We start from the raw sequence: 18,630 nt of genomic DNA on the forward strand, positions 1-18,630 counted from the left end.
GACGCTAGAAGAATATATAGAGTATATTAAGAAAGTGCTAAGGAAGTTTAAGGAATATAAGCTATACCTATAGCTAAGGAAGTACGAATTCTATATAAAGGAAATAGAATACCTAGGCTTTATAATATCTATAGAGGGAGTAAAGATAAACCTAAAGAAGATAGTAGCTATATAGGAGTAGCTAACGCCTAAAATAATTAAGGATATATAATCCTTCCTAGGATTTACTAACTACTATTAGAAGTTTATTAAAGATTACTTAAAGATTACTATACCCCTCTCTAAGATTATAAAGAAAGAAATTAGTTTTAAATAGAATAAGGAATATTAGGAAGCTTTTAATTAAATTAAGTAGATATTCCTTAAAGTACCTATACTAGAGATATATAACTTAAAATAAGAGACGTAAGTTAAGACTAATACGTTAGATTATATACTTAGAGCTATATTATTATAGTAGTACTTAGATAAGAAGTAGAGACTAGTATTCTACTACTTAAGGAATGTTACAAGGTAACAAGGAATTGCTTCCCTTTCATACAGGTCGCATGAAGGAAGACCATCAGGCGGACACGATGGACGAAAGTAGATCTAGGGCGGGGCCCAGATCACGTGAAAGGAATAGCATCCCGCCAAGACCTAGCCTCCGGGAGGCCAGTAAGGATCGGGAGGTCACGGCCCTCCCAGGCCTCCCTCTTAGAAGGGAGGGCAAGGAGGACAGGACCTATAGCAATAGGTATAAGAATGTGTTAGATCTCATTATTACACTCGTTGTAGTCAACTCAAATAGTTCATCTCTTACACAGATTGTCAACTAGTTATTCTATCGTTTATAGAATTGGTATTATTTATCCTTTAGTTACAACGATAACTCTTTTCCACCTGATCATTCCATACGATACCTCACAGACTACCGCTTTAGTCTACCTCGCCTTAGTACGGACCGAGCCTAGAGAAGTATAGCCTAACCCCGTGTAACACTTTGACCACCTTGGATATCAGTGGACGTTTAACCAACAGGACAGCCCGATTAAGATTCAACAATGGCTCATCAGGGAAACGCGCAGAACAACAGGGCTCAGGGTCAGGGACCCTCGACGCCAGCACGCCCTACCCCAGAAAATGATGAGATGCTGGAAGCATCCGATGACGAGGGAGAGAACCCTAACGTCACCGAGCTCAGGAATCTTAGGCAACACACAACCACGCAGGCTCAGCAGATTACTGAGATGCAGGCAATAATCAATCAGCTTGCAGGGCAACTGATGATGACCCCTAACGAACGACCCGTTGCTACAAAGAAACCCAAGATAGCGTCACCAGAGAAATACGGTGGAGAACGAGAAAAGCTACGAGTATTTCTCACCAACATCGACCTGTACTGCGAGTATAACGAGGTACCCAACGACCAGGAAAAGATCCTCATAGCCAGTACATACATGAAGGATAAGGCTTCTAATTGGATGCAACCCTATATGGACGACTATCTGCTGGATGCAGAACACATGGGCACCAAAGAAGGAACCCGTACCTTGTTCGCAAGTTGGACAGAGTTTAAGCAAGAGATAGGACGCATCTTCGGAGAAGTAGACGCTCAGAACCAGGCAGAGAAGAAGATCACTCGCCTGAGGCAGACCTCGTCAGTATCAGCATACACGGCGGAATTCAAGCAACTACAAGCACGGATCGATTGGGATGATGCGGCACTTCGAACGGTATTCGAAGCAGGCCTCAAAGAGAATGTCAAGGACGGCCTTGTACACCACGATAAGCCCGGGACACTACACGCTCTGATTGAGCTAGCCACGCGTATCGACAACAGGTTGTGGGAACGAAACGATCAGAAGAAATACTTCCGACCCAACCTGCCCAACATGAAGAAACAGCGTGGTAGATTCGACAGGGATGGCGACGCCATCATGACCGGCAAGGTACAAGAGAAGGCCAAAGACAAGAAAACCCGAGGAGGTAAAAGACACGACGGTCTCTCCAAGGAAGAACGCCAGCGGCGTTACGACAACAAAGCATGTCTCCGATGCGGGAAGACAGGACACTTCGCTAGGGATTGCGAAGAAGAACAAGTCAAACAGGCAGCTATCAAGATCCGGATGATCAGACAAGGCACGCCTTACCCGGCCGGGATAGAGCCGGATGACAACCTAAGCGACTTAGACCTATACGAGGAGGCACGCTTGGAGGATAAGGAAGGCTACGAAATCGTCCCAAGAGTTAAACCGGACAACGAAGTTCTCACCATGGGCCAGCCAAAGAAGACTGACTGGAAGGTCAAAGGCACCATCGTGATGGAACGATTAGCCAACAACCAATGTTGGGTATGTGGTAACAAGACACACTACGCCGACGAATGCACGGTTCGCGAACGAATCATGATTACCGGCCCGAATGCCGAAGAAATTGGGTATCAGGCGATACACCAACAACCCTACTTCGATGATCCAATGGCTGAGGTCGAGGACCAAGAAGCCCACGAAGTAGAAGATACCAAGGATCACAAGGATTTGTGTTGGTATGACTGCAAGATAAATTGCGAGTTCCATAAGCAAGATAAGGAGGATTGCAGGACAGACCAGGACCGGTGCTGCCACCTGAACCTCTGGGCAGACGAATGTCTAGCAGACATCTGCCATCTACACGAACCAGAGAAAGTGGAGATCCACTACAGACTTCTATAGATGCAATGCAGGAACGGGTGTGACTTCCATCGCAAGCAGCTCAAGGAAGCACACAAGGTGGATGACTATTACCATCGCACCCTATTATCAAACATCTGCGAGGTAGTAGATTGTGAGATTCACGAGGCCAAGAAGGCTCAACCAAGGAAGAGGATCACCAGGGAGGAGATACCTCACCAGAACATTCATTAGAGCTTCTGTTACGACGACAGGTGCTTGACGCACTACAGCTCAAAGAATGACACAGGCTACTTTCCTAAGTACAGGAAAGGTAAGCAGTCAAAAAACTAGGATGCCGCCAGGGACAGGGTCACGCTGGTGAAGGCAGTCCTAAAACGACCCTTAGGAAGGTGCAGGATACCGATGGTCGGGTGAAGCAGCTGCTCACGACCGTATCTGTACAGGGACGAAACATCGAGGCGCTCGTAGATAGCGGGGCCGCACGGACGATGATCTCACCCAGAGTGGTGGAGAAACACGAACTACCCTACCGGGTTAAGAAGAACCCAGTATCGGTACTGTTAGCCGACGAGAAACCCATGGAATATGGAAACGGCATGATACGGATGGAAACTGAATCAACAAAGCTACGGATAGCTGGCATAGAGTGCCAAATGAATATCGACATAATGGAACTAGGAGGACTAGACATGTTGATTGGTTATGACTGGCTAGATGCCCATAACCCCGCCATCGACTGGCGAATGAAGACGATACTCAGAAGAGAACCTGTGCACAAGGTTGCTAGAGTACGCCAAAGAGTGAGCCCGAAGGACCAGAGCTCAACCCAGGACGGGAGGTTCGGCAAGATCTCGCCTCATAAGATCATGAGAATCTATGAGAAGGACCCTCAAAGAGTAGGAGTCATATGGATAAGACGAGTCGCGACCACGAAGGAAGGACCCTTACCACTAGAGATACCAAGAGAGTATCAGACCGACGAGTTTAGAGAACTCTTCGAGGAAAACGAAGCCACGGATTTGGCAGACCATCAGGATTGGGATCACGAGATCATCCTAGATGAAGGGGCAAAGTTAAGCCCAGGACCTATGTATCCCATATCGCCCGAGCACGATGCTGAGCTAAGGGAGTACATCCAGAAGAATCTGAAGAAGGGATTTATCCGACCGGGATCAGGCCCAATGGCCTCACCCATCTTGTTCGTAAAGAAGCCTAACGGGAAGTGGCGACTATGTGTCGACTTCCGAAGGTTGAACAGCGTTACTCGGAAGAACCGATATCCCTTACCACTAATAACCGAGCTCATGGATCGACTCCAGGGAGCCAAGTGGTTTACGAAGTTCGACGTTCGGGAAGGATTTCACCGAATCAGGATCAAGGAAGGACACGAATGGATGACAGCGTTCAAAACGAAATATGGACTGTTCGAGTACACAGTAATGCCTTTTGGGTTAACGAATGCCCCGGCAACGTTTCAGTCAGTCATCAACAACGCTCTTCACGAGTACCTTGGAATCTTCGTCACAGCGTACATCGACGATGTGCTGGTATACTCCAGCGGGACGCTAGAAGAACATGTGGAACATGTCAAGAAAGTGCTCAGGAAGCTTAAGGAATACAAGCTGTACCTGCAGCCGGGGAAGTGCGAATTCCACACGAAGGAAACGGAATACCTAGGCTTCATAATATCCACAGAGGGGGTGAAGATGAACCCAAAGAAGACAGCGGCTGTACAGGAGTGGCCAACGCCCAAAACAGTCAAGGACGTGCAATCCTTCCTAGGATTTGCCAACTACTACCGGAAGTTCATCAAGGATTACTCAAAGATCACAACACCTCTCTCCGAGATCACGAAAAAGGAAGTTAGTTTCAAATGGAACGAGGAACATCAGGAGGCTTTTGATCGAATCAAGCAGATATTCCTTGAGGCACCAGTACTAGAGATATACGACCCAAAGCGAGAGACGCGAGTCGAGACCGACGCGTCAGATTATGCACTCGGAGCTGTATTGTCGCAGCAGTGCCCAGACAAAAAGTGGAGACCAGTGTTCTACCACTCAAGAAAGTTCTCTGGAGCAGAACTAAACTACGACGTTCACGATAAGGAGCTACTAGGAGTAGTCGATGCCTTTGAACAGTGGGAAGTCTATTTGCTAGGACTACCACACCAGATCGAGGTTTTTACCGATCACCAGAACTTGGCAGGTTTCATGACAACGAAGAAACTCAACCGACGACAAGTCCGATGGGCTGAGATGCTAGCTCAGTTCGACTTCAAGATAACTCACCGCGCTGGAACGCTCAACAGAGCTGCGGATGCTTTAAGCAGGAGATCCGACTTACGCGAGGAAAATCATAAGGAACCACATAACGCCATGTTCAAGAAGATGCCTGATGGCACACTACGTTACAACCAGCCGGAACTAGCTAAGATAGCTAAGGTGGCCGAGCGGGTAGAAACACTTCAGCAGCAGTGGCAGCAGAGAGCGGCCAGCTGGCAGTTCGAGCCTGACGAGAACGGCTCCAACGAACTGTTACAAGACAAGCGAGAGTACCGAGATATGATTCGAAGCGATCGAACATATGTACCCCCACACATGAGATCGAGTCTCATTAAGGAACTGCATAAGTCCCCAGAGTATGGACATGCATCGCTAGAAGAAATAGTCAGGCGACTATTAAAGGTGTTTGCGATACCACGCTTGCGAGCGAAGGTGCAGGACGTCCTAGGCAACTGTTTAGCTTGTCATTAGAACAAACCTAAGAGACATAAGCCCTATGGCCTGTTACAACCCTTACCGCTACTAACGAGACTATGGAGCAGCGTAACAATGGACTTTATAGTGAAGCTCCCGAAGTCGTTAGAACCAGGATCCGGAAGATTATGCGACACAGTCCTAGTCATCGTGTGTCGTCACACGAAAGGAGCAAAATTTGTGCCCACAGAAGAAACCATTACGGCAGAAGAATGCGCGTATGAGGTCAGCAAGGCACTTATGTCAGAACATAGGATACCTAAAGAATTCATCACTGATCGTGATAAACTGTTCACTTCCAAGTATTGGAACACATTCCTAGCAAAGTTAGGTGTGAAGAAGAAGCTATCGACTAGCTTCCACCCCGAAACAGATAGCCAGACAGAACGAACGAACCAGACACTGGAACAGTATCTAAGGATGTACGCCAACAAGCTGCAAGACAACTAGGTTGAACTCTTGCCGACAGCACAATTAGCCTACAATAGTACTAGGTCTGCGACGACTAAGTACTCGCCACACTATGCGAACTACGGATATGAGCCGATTGCTCATCGAGATCCGAAAGATATAGAGAGTATCGCAGTAGGTGCAGACGACAAAGCCCGCTTGATGCGAGAACTGCACGACGAATTGAGCAAGAACATCGCTCACAGGAACCTCACAACAGCCAAAGCGGCTAATAAGCAAAGGATTAAGGGACCAACCTTTAAGAAGGGGGACAAAGTTTTCCTGTCACGACAGAACTTGAAAACTAAGCGACCAAGCAAGAAACTGGACAACCTCCGAGTAGGACCATTCGAAGTTCTAGAAGAAATGGGCAACGTAAATTACAAACTCCAACTCCCACTAGGCATGCGCATCCACCCTGTCTTTCACAAGAAACTCCTGGAAAGAGCACCTCCAGATGCCGAGCTAGCTACCGACATAGAGCTCGAGGACGATGAATACGAGGTCGAAGAAATCAGGGACCTGCGGAAAATCGGTCGTCAGTGGAAATACTTAGTCAAGTGGCTAGGATGGCCAGAGAGCCAGAACACTTGGGAACCAAAAGAAAATTTGACGAACTGCAAGTCACAGGTACGTGAGTACCATCGGAGACACCCAGAGAAGGGAGGAGCGGATCCTCCAGGGAAGAAAAGAATTCAGAAAAAGGATCGAAAGAAGCGTCATCCTGCAACCAGCCCAAGTCAGTCGACAGTCCGGGTAGCGATGGTTCAGTTGGTTGAAAGTCCGTACCAGGGGCAGAGTTCCCCTCAGCTTGCTCTTTCGCGCGATCCTAAAGACTCAAAATGGCGTGATCTCGATCAGCGAATGCTCGCTCTCGCGCCTCAGTCTCTGCCACTTCCAGCCGAAGTCGAGCGACCTCGGCCTCAGCTCGAAGAAGCGCCAAGCGCTTCTCGCGCTTTTCAGCCTCAACCTTCTCCCACTCTTCCTCAGTCACAAATAAGCTACACTCAGCTTTCACCGAAATACAGCCCGCACACTGCCCAGAGGCAGTGTCCACAAAACAACGAAGATTCTTCTCCTCACACCGCTTGCAACAAAAGGTCATCTCGTTCCCTTGTTAGCGGATACGGTCAGCACGAGCCTGGCGCTGTTAAGTCGAGTTCTAGGTACGGACGCGTCGAGAAGTCTGAACCTTAGGCATAGTCAGGGAAAGTGAGGAAAGGAGGAAAGAGAGGATACGACACCACCAGAGTAGCTATACCTCCACCACCGCCGCCGGACTAGGCGCAGGAAAACGATAATCCAGGGTATCGAGACGATACGCCTAAGAGGGGGGGTAATGTTACAAGGTAACAAGGAATTGCTTCCCTTTTATACAGGTCGCATGAAGGAAGACCATCAGGCGGACACGATAGACGAAAGTGGATCTAGGGCGGGGCCCAGATCACATGAAAGGAATAGCATCCCGCCAAGACCTAGCCTCCGGGAGGCCAGTGAGGATCAGGAGGTCACGGCCCTCCCAGGCCTCCCTCTTAGAAGGGAGGGCAAGGAGGACAGGACCTATAGCAATAGGTATAAGAATGTGTTAGATCTCATTATTACACTCGTTGTGGTCAACTCAAATAGTTCATCTCTTACACAGATTGTCAACTAGTTATTCTATCGTTTATAGAATTAGTATTGTTTATCCTTTAGTTACAACGATAACTCTTTTCCACCTGATCATTCCATACGATACCTTACGGACTACCGCCTTAGTCTATCTCGCCTTAGTACAGACCGAGCTTAGAGAAGTATAGCCTACCCCCGTGTAACAAGGAAGTTCTCTAAAGTAGAACTTAACTATAATATTTATAATAAGGAGTTACTAGGACTAGTTAATTCCTTTAAATAGTAGGAGGTCTATTTATTAGGACTACTATATTAGATTAAGGTTTTTACTAATTACTAGAACTTAGTAACGTTTATAACTATAAAAAAACTTAACTAATAATAAGTTTAATAAGCTAAGATACTAGCCTAGTTTAACTTTAAGATAATATACTACGCTAGAATACTTAATAGAGCTATAGATACTCTAAGTAGGAGATCTAATTTACGTAAAGATAGTTATAAAGAACTATATAATACTATATTTAAGAAGATACCTAATAGTACTTTATATTATAACTAGCTAGAACTAGCTAAGATAGCTAAGGTAGCTAAGTAGGTAGAAACACTTTAGTAGTAATAGTAGTAGAGAGTAGCTAGCTAGTAGTTTAAGCCTAATAAAAATAGCTCTAATAAACTATTATAAGATAAGTAAGAGTACTAAGATATAATTTAAGGTAATTAAATATATATACCTCTACACCTAAGATTAAATCTTATTAAGGAACTATATAAGTCCCTAGAGTTTAGATATATATTACTAGAAGAGATAGTTAGACGTTTAGTAAAGGTATTTATAATACTACGCTTATAAGTAAAGGTATAGGACGTCCTAGGTAACTATTTAGCTTATTACTAGAATAAGCCTAAGAGATATAAGCCCTATAGCCTATTATAACCCTTACTACTACTAATAAGACTATAGAGTAGCGTAATAATAGACTTTATAGTAAAGCTCCTAAAATTATTAGAACTAGGATCTAGAAGATTATATAATATAATCCTAGTTATTATATACTAATATACAAAAGGAGTAAAGTTTATACCTACTAAAGAAACTATTATAGTAGAAGAATACGCGTATAAGGTTAGTAAGGCACTAATATTAGAATATAGGATACCTAAAGAGTTTATTACTAATTATAATAAACTATTTACTTCTAAGTATTAGAATATATTCCTAGTAAAGTTAGGTGTAAAGAAGAAGCTATTAACTAGCTTTTACCCTAAAATAGATAGCTAGACAGAACAAATAAACTAGACACTAGAATAGTATCTAAGGATATACACTAATAAGCTATAAGATAACTAGGTTAAACTCTTACTAATAGTATAATTAGCCTATAATAGTACTAGGTCTATAATAATAAAGTACTTACTACACTACGCGAACTATAGATATAAGCTAGTTACTTATTAAGATCTAAAGGATATAGAAAGTATTATAGTAGGTGTAGACAATAAAGCCTACTTAATACAAGAACTATATATAGAACTAAGTAAGAATATAGCTTATAGGAACCTTATAATAGCTAAGGTAGCTAATAAGTAAAGGATTAAGGGACTAACCTTTAAGAAGGGGGATAAAGTTTTCCTATTATAATAAAACTTAAAAACTAAGCAACTAAGTAAGAAACTAGATAACCTCTAAGTAGGACTATTTAAGGTTCTAGAGGAAATAGGTAAAGTAAACTATAAACTCTAACTCCTACTAGGTATATATATCTACCCTATCTTTTATAAGAAACTCCTAGAAAGAGTACCTCTAGATACTAAGCTAGCTACTAATATAGAGCTTAAAGATAATAAGTATAAGGTTAAGGAAATTAGGGACCTATAGAAAATTAGTTATTAGTAGAAATACTTAGTTAAGTAGTTAGGATAGCTAGAGAGCTAGAACACTTAGGAACTAAAGGAAAATTTAATAAACTATAAGTTATAGGTATATAAGTACTATTAGAGATACTTAAAGAATAGAGGACTAGGTCCTTAAAAGAAGAAAAGAATTTAGAAAAAGGATTAAAAGAAGTGTTATCCTATAACTAGCCTAAGTTAGTTAATAGTCTAGGTAGTAATAGTTTAGTTAATTAAAAGTCTATACTAGGGGTAGAGTTCCCCTTAGCTTACTCTTTCGCGCGATCCTAAAGATTTAGAATAGTAAGATCTTAATTAGTAAATACTTACTCTTACGCCTTAGCCTTTAGAAGTTCTAGCTTACTCTAAGCTAGCTAAGCTTCTAGCTATATAACCTCTAAATACTTTATATACTTCTTATACTAAACCTTCTCCTATTCTTCCTTAGAAATAAATAAGCTATACTTAGCCTTTACTAAAATATAACTAGTATAATAACCTAACTTAGTATCTATAAAGTAATAAAGGTGTAACGTATAGGACACAGCTTAGCTAGAAGGGCACTAAGGTCCTAATATAATTACTTCTCTTATTATCTTTATAGAGGAGGAACTTACTCTTAACCTACGCTTTACGCGTAAGAAGACTAGTAAGAATTATTATTATTACTTCCCCTAGTATACTATTAGAATATAAAGCTATCCCCTACTATTCTCTTATAGTATAAAGTAAATACTATTACCTATAACTACCCCTTATATAATAATTCTTCTCTCCTATAGGGTAAATAGTCTAGGGATAGCTCCCTTAACGCGATCTACTACCTAAGCTAAGGTAGGGAGCTAAAGTTCTAGCCTTTTAAGCCTAATATAAATACTATATAGTAAATATATACTACTAGTAGAAAATATACTTATAATACTAGAGGAGCGTATTATAGCTATTAAGAGATAATAGGATAAACTACTTACCCTCTAATAGCTATATAAGCTAGAAGATAAAGTTATATAGCTAGAAGAAATAGGATAAGGTATACCCTAAGTAGAAGTAAGCTATATTACCCTTAGCACTAAGGATCTTATTACGTATACCTAACGTATACCTAAACCTATAGGTGCTATATACCTAAAATATACTTTAAAACCTAAGGACCCTATAGAGTACTAAGGAAAAATAATTAAAGAATATTATAAATTTATCTATTCTTATAAGATAGCTTTTTAACTACTACTATAAGAGTTTTCTACTAACTATAATAAAGTTTTATAGTCTATATAGTATATAGGAAGAGAACCTAAGGAGCTTTAGTATACGTACTACGAGCGTACGTTTAAAGTATAAGGGGAGGATCCTACCTAAGAATACTTTAAGTAGTACCTACTTAACTTACTTTCTAATCCTATTAACTATAGTCTTAAAGTAGCTATAGCGTATAATAATACTATATAGTAAAAAGACTAGATAGTTTACTCTTTTACTACTTACTTAGAAGTTCTAGAAGACTAACTCCCTACTTATATTAAAGAGTAAAGGGTGTAATACTTATTTATAAAACTATAGCTTAAGGTATAGTAAGCTATTACTAACTATTACTAAGTTTTAGCTACTAGAGAGGACCTTATTATATTAGTATCTATACTTAAAAGAAACTTATATAGAGTAGCCCTTATATATAAATAATAGGCCTAAAGCGCTTATAAGGGAAAGTGTAGAGAAGCTCTTTCTCTAACCTTATAGTATAACTTACTAAAGAAGCTAAAAGATAATAGCTTAATTATATACTTTAAGTACTAGAAGAAGAGGTACTATACTAATAAGTACTAAAGTAGTAACCTAAACTAAGTACTTATTAATATTAACTAAGTAGGAAAAGGGTAAGCCTCCCTAAAAATCTAGGATTAGTAAGGTAGTTACTAATTAATATCTTACTAGGTATAAAGCGTATATATAGTATATAAGTAGAATCTAGTTAAGAAAAAGAACTTAAAGTTATTCTTAATCCTTAAGTAAATATTAGTCTAATTAGTTAAATTACTACTATAGAAATAAGTATAAAGCCTATAGAGAATATAGAGCTCCTAAGATTAGGATAGATTAATCTATAATATTAAGGCACCTACGTAGTATACGCGTTCTAAGTATACTTATTAGATAATAATAGTATAGAACGCCTTACCTAAGTAACTATATATAAGGTAAATAAAGAGGGACTTCCTCTTCTCCTAAGGAATCCTTTTCTTAAATAAAAGGATATTTTTATTAATTATAAGTACTAAAAATAGCGCTAAGGATTAACTAAAGCTAATATTTAGTTAGTAAGTATAAAGACTCTCTAAAAAAGTAAAAAGGATTTTAGTTTTACCTACCTCTTAGGAACTCTCTAATTAACTAATACTTTCTTAGACTATAATATATATATATATAATATCTATATAGTATAGGAACTACGTATCCCTAATACTTTATTAGAATATATAAATATATTTAATAATATAAAGGCTATAACTCTTCTAAGTTATAAGAGTTTAGATTATATAATTCCTATCTAACTAAGTAAAGAGCTACTATATAAACTACTATATATACTCTCTTTATATAAGCTTTAACTACTCTATAAATATATAGAAAAGGCTCTTTATAAGGGATAAATCTAATATAGTACTAGCCCTATAGGCTTACTAATTATCTTTATACTAAAGAAAGATAGTATACTTTACCTTTATATAAATTATAGAGGTCTAAATATAGTTACTATAAAAGATTATTACTTACTCCTACTTATTAGAGAGATACTAGATTACCTATTAGGTATATAATACTATATAACACTAGATCTTAAGGATACCTACTATTATATATAAATAAAAGTAGGAGATAAATAGAAGATAGCTTTTTAAACTTAATATAGCTACTTTAAGTACTTAGTTATACTTTTTAAGTTAACTAATACTCTAATAAGCTTTTAGGCCTATATTAATAAGGCGTTAAGTAGATATTTAGACTATATTTATATAGTTTACTTTAATAATATTCTTATCTATACTTATAATAATAATCTTAAGCTATACTAGCGCGTAGTACACGCTATACTTTAGTCCTTTAGGGAAGCTAAACTTTATATAAACCTAAAAAAGTATACCTTTATAGCTACTAAAGTCTATTTCTTAGGATTTATTATTATAAGGAGTAGTATTCGCGCTAATCTTATACGTGTAGAGATAGTACTCTAATAGCTAACCCTAACTAGTATTAAGGAGCTATAATCCTTCTTAGGGTTTACTAATTTCTATTAATACTTTATTAAGTGCTATACTTAGGAAATAGCCCCCCTTACTAATATTCTAAAAGGGAATTAAGTTTTCTACTAAGATAATACTATAGAAGCTACCTATCCTACACTACTTTAATAAATTACTATAGATTTATATTAAGATAGATACCTTAATATTTATAATCTTAAGTATACTTTCTTAGCTATTTAATAATAAGAAATAGTACCTAGTAGTATTTATCTTAAGAAAGCTTTAGGCTATAGAACTAAATTATAAGGTATATAATCTAGAACTTCTAGCTATAGTATATAGCTTTAAGTAGTAGTAGTATTACCTAGAGGGTACTTATTATACTATCTAAGTTTTAATAGATTATAATAACCTATACTCTATACGCGCTATATAGAGGCTTAACCCTTATTAAGTATATTAGGTACTCTATTTAAGAGTATTTAATTTTAAAGTAAAATACTATTTAGGGAATACTAACCTAGTAGATAGACCCTTAAGAAGAGTAGATTATAAGTAAGAGAATATATCCTTAACTTAGTTATTACCTACCTTATAGAATAAGCTTCTAGTAAGGAATAAACTTAGTAGAGTAAGAGGATCTATACTTAAACTTAGTCTAGTAAGCGCGTATAAGATATATATTATTAATATTTATAGAACTAGTTAGGTCCCTACTACTAGTACTATAGGATATATACTATATATACTATACTTACTAGCTAAGGTATTAGTTAGTAGTAAACCTATATTAGTAGAGTCTAAAGCTTTACTAGATATTCTACTCTAGTTATAGTAAAGGGACACCTTTACCTAGTAGTAAGTTATAAACTCTAAGTAAGTTTTATATACTTAAAGCTATAGAGGTATATAAGTTTAGCGCACTAATTATAAGGAAGTCCTAAGATATAATAGTAGAATTTATATTCTAGAGGAACTAGCTATTAGGTAAGAAATTTTATCCTAATACTATAATATATATATAGTAGGCTACTTTAGTGTACATAGAATACTTAAGCTTATTAGTAGGTACTACTATTAGCTATTACTTAGCTAAGACGTTTAAGAATATATAAGGACTTATACTATATATTAAAGAAGTAAAGCTATATAGTATAGTAAATATAGTAAGCTAGTATTACTACTAATCCTAGAGGATATCTTTAAGGAAGTCTCTTTAGATTTTATTATAAGATTACTACTATTAAAAAATAGATTAGGTTACGTCTTTAATATAGTACTTATAATTATAAACTACTTCTCTAAGATAGTTATCTATAAACCTACTTTAAAAACCTAGGATATAAAATAGTTTATAGAATCCTACTTTAATTAGGTTATTTTAAAATATAGAGTATAGAAAGGTATTATATTAGACTAAGGCTTAGTATTTACTTCTATATTTTAGATAGAGATCTACTACTAACTATAAGTAAAGTATAGGCTTAGTATAGCCTTCTATCTATAGATAGATAGGTAAACTAAACACTAGAATTAGACTATAAAGTAATACTTAAGAATTTTTACGTCTAAAAAATAGGATAACTAAGTCTAATTATTATTAATAGTATAATTCGCGTATAATAACTCTATTTATAAATTAATAAAAGCTACTCCTTTCTACCTTATTTATAGTAAGTACCCCTTACTTATAATACCTCTTAAGGATAGTAGGTAAGAGGGGGAGGTACTAGATATCGTAGATAGAGTTTAGCGTATATATAGCGTACGTATAGTAGTAATAGATTATCTATTAAAAGCGTAAGAGTATTAAAGCTACTACTATAATAAGAAATATAAGCTAAATATTTTTTATAAAGGAGACCTTATTCTCTTTAGTATAAAGTATATTAACTTAGTTAATTAACTTAGTAAAAAGCTTTCTAGTAAGTATATTAGACTATTTTAAGTCTAGAACGTAGTTAGGTTATAGGTATATTACTTACTTCTACTACCTTATTATTATATTTATAATATCTTCTACGTATCTCTTCTAGAATATTAGAATTCTAGGAAAAATAATAATAATAATATATAACTACTAGAAGTTACCCTAGAAGGTTAAGAAGTTTAGGAAGTAGAAAAAATCCTTAGAAAATATATAAGAAAAGGCTAGTTATAGTACTAGCTAAGATAGAAAGGATATAATAAATCCTAGGATACTTAGACCTTAGCCTCTAACTTTAAAGATATAGAAGAACTACTCTAAGACTTTAAAGTATTATAAAGCTTATAGCGCGTAAGGCGATAAAAAAGAGTATAATAAAAGAATTTATAATATACTTAAGGCGTAAATCCTACAGTATAGGATTTTAGGTAACTATATATATAGAAAGTAAAAAATATAAAAAAAGAAAAAATTAAGCCTTACTATCCTTATTATCTTTACTACCCTTACTATCCTCCTTACCCTTACTATCTTTATTACCCTTACTATCTCTACTATCTTTACTACCCTTACTATCCTTACCTACACTATACTTAGACCTAGTGTCTTCTAGCTATATAGCTAACGTATTAGTAGTACTATCCTTACTCTCCTTATCTAATAGACTATTATTATTATTATTATTATTATTATTATTATTATTATTACTATTACTACTAGCACTATTCTAGAAAAAGTTAGTTAAGATAAATAAAGTTAGAAGATAAAGTATAAGAGTATACTATAATTACTATATAACTAACTAGCTACTCTAAGGTAATAGTAATCCTATACTACTTAACTAGAATTAGGCTAAGAAAGTTAGAGGAGGTTATAGGAATCTAGGTAGGAACTCCTAAAGGAGTCCTAGAGTAAGTAATAATATATTAGTAGTTAGTAAGCTCTAAGTTAAACTAGCGCTACGTATATATAAGCTTAATACTTATATAAAGTACTATAGTATTAGTCTTAGGAGTAGTAGTACCCCTTATAGTAGTATTATACTTTATACGTAAGTAGTATAGATAATTAACGTAGGCGTTTAAGTTAGTAAGAACTTATAAAGATTAGCTAAAGTATCATACGCCTAAAAGACTTTAAAGAACTTACTAAAGTATAACTACTATAGTTACTAGAACTATAGTAATTATAGTAATACTTATCTAGCTTCTTATAAATCTACTTTTACTTATAGATAGTTTAAGCGTAGTATAGGTAAGTTACGTAAGTAGTAATAATATTAATACACTTATTACTATTACTCTAAGTAGATACTATAGTATTCTAGAGGTAGGACTTCTTAATATATTATAGATTAGGATAATAGACTATATTAGAAAGCTTATAGCTTACGTAGAGGGTATAATTAAGGTATATATTAGTATTAGTGTAAAGGTATTAAGTAAGGTATTAGAAAAATTTCTATTATAATTAATAATAAATAGATAGTTACTATAGAAAATTCTACTCTTACCTTACTAAAAATTCTATAACCCTAAAGAGGAAGTAAATAAAAAGTTACCTTTACTATAATAAAGTAAAAGTGTAAGGGTAACTTATCCTAAAATCCTTAGTTACCTCTATATTACTCCTAGACCTAATAATAAGTATAATATACTTTACCTTAATACTATATCTATATAGCGTAAGATAGACGTATATAAGATAGACTAAAAGACTAGATACTCTTTTCCTATTTTCTAATAAAGATTTTAGGTTTTTATTAAGGCTAGGACTATTAAGGACGCTAGCCTAAGAGGGGAGGTTCTATAATATATAGGATATAGCTTAGCTAGAAGGGTACTAAGGTCCTAATATAATTACTTCTCTTATTATCTTTATAGAGGAGGAACTTACTCTTAACCTACACTTTACGCGTAAGAAAACTAGTAAGAATTATTATTATTACTTCCCTTAGTATACTATTAGAATATAGAGCTATCCCCTACTATTCTCTTATAGTATAAAGTAAATACTATTACCTATAACTACCCCTTATATAAGGTTCTTTTCCTTACAGCGCTTATAATAAAAAGATATCTCTAAACCCTACTCTTTTACGTAATTAGTATAGGTATAACACTTAGTAGTTAAGCTTTAGAGACGAGAACAGCGAGAAGATAGAACCTTAGGCATAGTTAGGAGAGGTAAGGAAAGGGAAGAAGAGAGGATATAACACTATAAGAATACCTAATCCTACACCTCTACTACTAGACTAGGTACAGAGAAATAATAATCTAGGGTATTAGGATAATACACCTAAGGGGGGGGATAATATTATAAGTAATAAAGGTTAAATCCTCCTTATATAAGGAAAGCTACTAATAAAAGAAGGAAGGCTAAGTGTAGGGCGTACTAGGTTATATAATATACTATTATACTAAGATCTAATATCTAGGATAGTAGAGTATCTTAGGATAGTAGCGCTATTATAACTATCTATAGTAGATAGAACAGTAGGGATAGTAGGACCTAAGGTAATAGGTATAAGAATATATTAGATCTTATTATTATACTTATTATAGTTAACTTAAATAGTTTATCTCTTATATAGATTATTAACTAGTTATTCTATTATTTATAGAATTAGTAGTAATTATCTCTTAGTTATAATAATAACTCTTTTCTACCTAATTATTCTATATCCTACCTTATAGACTATCGCCTAAGCCTAACTCGCCTTAGTATAGACTAAGCTTAGAGAAGTATAGTAAAACCCTATATAATAAGCTTCTATACTAAGTAGAGAGGATTAGCTTAAACTAGAGTTTATTATATACTATATAGTAAAGGATTAAAGTAGTAAAGATATTAAGAAACTTTAGTAAAGTCTATACTATATCTTAGCTTAAAATAATATCCTTTATAGAGAGATTAGGGGTCTTTAGGATACCCTAAATATTAAAAAGAAATAAGAGAAGAAGAGCTATACTCTCTATCTTAAAGACCCTTAAGGGTATAATAGAGGAGCTATTTTCTAGTCCCCTAAGTAGGTTTAAAAAGCTTAAGATAATAAGGTATTATAATAATAATAAGCTATATAACTAGAGCTTTAAAAATTAGAATTAGCCTAGTTAAGAGAGTAAGCCTATCTTTATAAGCTTTAACTTATTTAGGAGAAGCGTGTTAAGCGTAAAAGACTTAAGGAGGTTAGGTAGTAAGAATAAGAAGTAGAGGTAGCTTAAAAAGCCTATTAAAAAGTACTTTATAACGCTAAAAAGGCTATAAAATTATCTTAAAAAGGTAAGTGTAAGGCTTTAGAAGCTCTTAAGCTACCTAGAAAGTATTAAAAGTATATTATTAATATTCTATCTTATATACTAGTTAGGGTAGTTATATAGGTAGCTCTACCTAAAAGAACTAAAATATAGTTAATATAGACCCCTAAAAAATATTCTAAATAAGCTAAAACCTTTATAAGGGTCTATATAGTATAAATCTAGCTTATCGTAATTTTATTACAATTTTTAGTAGTTATAGAGCTTTATTTTTAATAAAGATTTAGTGTTATTACCTAGGCATTAAATGAACATAGGCATTACGCGCACGGACACGGTAGCGTTCTTTCCTCGATGCTCACGCATGCAGGCCCAACCGTGGTGGCCATGCATAGTCGCTTGTCAGTTTTCTCATCCAATGACAGGGTTCCCCGCTTTCTTTGTTGTCTCGCATCAGCCTAACTAAAGACAATGCGCCAGCGAATAGCGACCTTGATGAAAAGTAAGTCATTCACACGTGTGGTTACCAAGCCCTAGCATACGTCTACCCGGTTGTAAGTACGAATGAGAAAAGTACGCTTACCATTTCGGTGCCCCTGTTTTCAGCCGCAATCGCTCCAACTCATCAACATCGTCAAGCTTGAGGGCATCAATGTAGACTTGAGCGCATGATGCTTCTCAGGTGTCTTTTGTTGCCAGGCAGCAGGTTGATCTGCCTCGTATCGTACGCCCGGCAGCAGGTCTTGTTACAAGTCATTTTGATTGATATTCGCTTCATGTGGCTGTTTACCAAATTTTCGGAGACAAAGGATGAGCGCTTTACTATGACTCTTGTCCTGT

The sequence above is a fragment of the Alternaria dauci genome, chromosome 1 (genome assembly GCF_042100115.1).
Source record: "Alternaria dauci strain A2016 chromosome 1, whole genome shotgun sequence".
In the NCBI taxonomy this organism is placed as follows: Eukaryota; Fungi; Ascomycota; class Dothideomycetes; order Pleosporales; family Pleosporaceae; genus Alternaria; species Alternaria dauci.